Source organism: Rhagoletis pomonella, unplaced genomic scaffold, assembly GCF_013731165.1.
Source record: "Rhagoletis pomonella isolate Grant_MI unplaced genomic scaffold, Rhpom_1.0 Rhpom_scaffold_00004, whole genome shotgun sequence".
NCBI classification, from domain to species: domain Eukaryota; kingdom Metazoa; phylum Arthropoda; class Insecta; order Diptera; family Tephritidae; genus Rhagoletis; species Rhagoletis pomonella.
This window is the reverse complement of record NW_023458558.1, coordinates 67,892,124-67,896,727: the sequence shown is the minus strand read 5'-3', so window position 1 is coordinate 67,896,727 and position 4,604 is coordinate 67,892,124. Positions and strand designations below refer to the sequence as shown.

At 36.9% G+C, this 4,604-nt stretch overlaps 1 long non-coding RNA gene across 1 annotated transcript; it reads left to right on the top strand.

The window, feature by feature from the left end:
• Positions 1–838: 838 nt before the first annotated feature.
• LOC118738030 lies at positions 839–1,316 on the top strand. Its single transcript, XR_004992869.1, has 3 exons — positions 839–939; positions 993–1,230; positions 1,292–1,316. It is a non-coding gene; the product is annotated as an uncharacterized LOC118738030 (long non-coding RNA).
• Positions 1,317–4,604: the final 3,288 nt, after the last annotated feature.

Genomic DNA, 4,604 nt, shown 5'->3' with positions numbered 1-4,604 from the left:
CGTGGCAATCTGATGGCACGGCCTGGTTTATAAGAAAAACATGTATCGATGAGTTTGATTTTATACAAAATTTAAAAAAAAAGTTTCCAGCACTCACTCGGCGAAGCACAGGAAAAAAAAAGATTGTTTGTTTGATAATATCAAAATTTGAATTAAACGTTTTGGAAAAGTTTTCGTTAAGCACTTTGCAAGGCACTGTTTATTAAAAATTTTAAATTGTTAAATTTTAAGAAAAGTTGCGTGGAAATATTTTACACGCTAGTGTAATTCGAAAATGTAAGAAAAATCATGTATGAAGGTCAGAAAAACTTTAAGTTATAGAACACTTGAAAAAGGAAAGTTGGTTTGATACCAATAATTTGCACGCGACTGTAGTTCTGAAATTCCATTAGAAACAGTAACACAAGTATGTACATATGTATATGATAAAGTATATATTGACAATTTTAATTATGTAACTGTATGTTAGTATGTACATAAGTATATATAAGGAAACATTTTTTGTTGTATTCAAATTTAGTGTACAGTTGTGTTTAATTTAAAAATGTATAGGTAAAAAGTAAAGTACATATGTATGCATGTTCATACCATCAGATCCCACGAAGTCACCTTCCTGCGTACCGTTGCTCGTATTGCTTGCTATGTAGTTATGTTGTCATGTAATGATGTGCTGTCCTAGTTGTAGCTGTTGGTTTTTGCTTTACGCTGCTATCGCACCCTGCTCAGCGATATGTATCAAGAATGATAGAATACAAAGATTGCGCCGATAGGGGTGCAAAAATTTTTCGTTCTGCGCATCTACGTCATAATATAAAAGTTGTTGTTGGCGAGCTGTCAAATCGCATACAATTTCGACGAAGAAAAGTAAATATAGAATAAAATTTAGTTGAAAGACTAAAATAAAACAATCTGGTGGCAATTTATTGAATCGAGAAGACGGTAAATTTATTTTGTGTTTCTTTTACATTATTTATATTATTATTTTATTTCAGGTAGTGAGTAGGGCGTTCAAATAAAAATTGCATTCTGTGGCCGCCGTTGCGCAGGCAAATGGAACGAGTAAGATTTCCAAATGAAATTGAAGCCACAGCAAATAGTGCATAGCTCCAAGGCTTGGAAACAAATATAGAAGCTATACGATGCCAGAAAGACTACAGAGAATCGAAGAGCGCTAACCAGGAAACAGCGTAAAAGGGCCAATTCGTTGAGCAAGGGCGTGCTCATAGCATGGTAAGTAGCATCTGCGACAATACATTACTTTTTACTAACTTCCAATGCGTACTTATTTCAGGAAATACAATGCAAACGGTGCCAACCATGCAACCGGTGCAACCAACGGTGCAGACCCGGCTCCGGTTATCCGGGTTCACCCATTAAGGTAAAGTGTAAAGTACAATTCTATGAAGCAATTAAAACAGCATAGGGATGCGGTTTAGTTATTTGCACACACATTTTTGGTTGCTGTGCCCAAACGAGTGACCCGAATCTAAAAACGTTTACACACACTTGTAGACAAGTCTACGCTTTATTTAAAAAAAAAAAACTAATTACTATATCTGCAATAATTTTTTAATAATTTCGGTTTGAAATATGGTATTTTTGCAAACTTGCGAGCTGACTTTTCATAAATCGCGGTCCATCCTATTTCGTTTGGGGGGGGTTTGGGGAGCCACGCCCCAACCCCTCCGTCCACCCTTCACCCAAAAATCGTTGTACAAATAACTAAACATTCCTCCAGCACAGAATTACAAACATTTAATTGTACTAAATTGAAATGTTTATGACAAGTTGATTTACGTAGTTTTAGGATTTTACCTGTGAATTGAAAAGATTAATATATAATATTCCAAGGTTTTAAATAATAAAACAAATTTTGCTAAGTCAATATTTTTGTATATTTGCGTTTTCTTTTGTGCGCTGTTTCAATAATTTCTTGGTTGAGTTTTCGTATTTTAGCAAACATTCGTGTTCTGAAAAATATTTTTTTAATTTTTATGTCACATTCAATATCAGATGCTTGGTCTATGAGTTCTTTTATAAAATTATTACTAATGAGTAGTGTCTCTCCATTAACTGCTACAAATATTGACTCAAGTTGTGACATGCACTCCATCATACTTGCGCTTGGAAGTGATAAACCACCCTCACTTTAGTGGTTCGCCCATGAGAGTGATGGGTCCTCGCTAGTTTTGAAGGACGAGGTATGAATTTCATCACGTAGTCTGTGACATATATATCCGGCTACATTTTCTAGACCATCATATTCTAGATCATCAAACTCCTTTGGTTCAATTTCTTCCAATGGAAGTTTCATGGGTCGCAATATCGTACCTGTATAAAAAGTTTCGTACCTGTGTAAGTATGTACATTATATTACAATACAAAAAATTTCAAATACCTGTAAGAGTAGGCTGAGATGGTTCTAAATCTGGGGTATCATCAACCTCGACATTCCCTGCCGTAGAAATTGCGCCCTCATTGCGCCCAAGAATGTATGTTCTGAGCCGATATTTAAATTCCTGCTGGTCAGGGTGGTCGCGCAAACCACCTTTAGCGCGTATAACTCCAAAGAAGTTTTCAAGTACATCCTGGTTTAAATGATACGTCAGAATGTACTTGACACCGAATCGTCGTTGAAGGCTGGCAAGCAACAATTTTACGGCTTTATTTGATTGCATAATTCCTAAAATTAATCAGAGGCATGTGTACATATAGATTATTTAAAATATTAAGCATAATTAAAACTGTTATATACCATTTTGAAACGGTAATAGCGCATTTTTTCCAACGACTCTCATATTCCCCACCAGTCCTGACATTTCGTCCAATATTTGGTTTTGAACATCGACTGCAAGACCATACCCGTGACGCCGCACCCTAGAATCAGCATGAGGCACCCTGACGTTCATCACGTCAAACCAATCATTCGTCTAAAAAGTATAAGAGATTATTACACAGATATATGATTGCTTATATTAGGTGTAGAACTTTTACCTTTTTAAACAATTGGAAGCATTCCTGCCAGTTGTGCCCACTCAAGTGCCCCAAGCTTGCAGCTCTTGTGATTGCTTGCGCTATCGTATGCGAAAACAGCTTTGTGGCCGTTTTGACTTTTTGCCTATGCGGTCCAGATACGTTGAGATGGCTAGCGGTGATCTTATGTGTGATGCTTAGGTCTTTTGAGGTGCATGACATCAGCTCTAATATTATGTCCTTTTTGACTATTTTCCCATCAATGACATATCCGTGGTCAAAGTTTAATTAAATGCGGAACGTCCGCGAACACAAAAATTTCTTCGTCTTCGAAGGTAAAGCTGCAAAAATATCTTGGTTTAGTATGTGTAAATAAAGAAATGAAACATTTTACTAACCACGGATTATCTTTGTGCACACCCAAGTCGTTGAACAAAGCTCTATTGCTGCCTCCGAGATCACATACAACAGCGAGAACATTGTATCCACATTTTTTCGTCGCTCGCAAAATGCTTTGTAATATGTGATTGGTCATCCTGCAGTCGTAATCATAAAAAATTGGCTGTTTCCAGTTGGATACTAAGCCTAATGGGGAAAATTATATATAAAATTGTACATAGATTTCGTATTATGAAATGTTTTTACAAGTATGTATGTATGTACCTCTTAGCATCGCTACTTGAACATAACTGGCTGGAGCTAGCGTCGAATCAGATGAAGCATCATAGCAGTACGTCTTTCTTATTTTCATTTCATCGAAGCACAACACAGACAGCTTTTGTCTTTCAGTAATATGCGTACATGCTGCCATTAATTTGAATACTGGCTCTAACAATCCTCGGGAAACATCAATTTTTTTTGACCATGTCTGCAATGTTCTGACTCCAGGAAGGGGAAAGCCCTTCTTGTACATAAGCTTGTACGATTTCGCACCAGCAGCGTACAGAGTAATCGATTGGGCTATATCTTTCTCGCTCCAAAGTGGTCTTTTAACGCCATTCTTCAACTTCGCTATTTGGCCTTTTGTAAAAATCCCTTCCAACTTTTGTTCCATATTTTTGCAGAAATGTTCCGCTATCCGCACACGCTTTTTTGCCACATTCATGTTGTAATCGTGCTTCTTGTCCTTCAACCAATGACTTCGATTTAGTGCCGTGACTTCACTTCGGAGCTTTTTGTTCTCTTTTCGAAGAGATGCGTTTTCTTTTTGTAACGCTTCACTAAATAGGTTATATACATCACATTAAATAATTTAAATTAAAAAATTAATGAGAATCGACTTACCATTTTGCTTGCAAATCTTCCATTTCTTGTACTGAAGAGGACCGATTTGCAAGGCTGATTTGTAACGCTGATGCATCAGCAATACTATTGGCTGCAAGAGCACAATTTTCCTCATTCTCCTCCTCAAACGCCTGCGAAAGGTTGGTATCTTTACCAGCATCCTCGACCGCTTCAACGCAAATACATTCAACTGAAATTTCTACTTAGGTAAATATCATCTTGAACAACTAGTAACACTTATTACCTTCTTGTGATACAGAAGCATCACTTTGATGAAGAAGTTCAGAAACAATTTTTTTGTTTTGACGACGATGAACTCTTTGCGAACGCTCCGGGTTTTCATCACC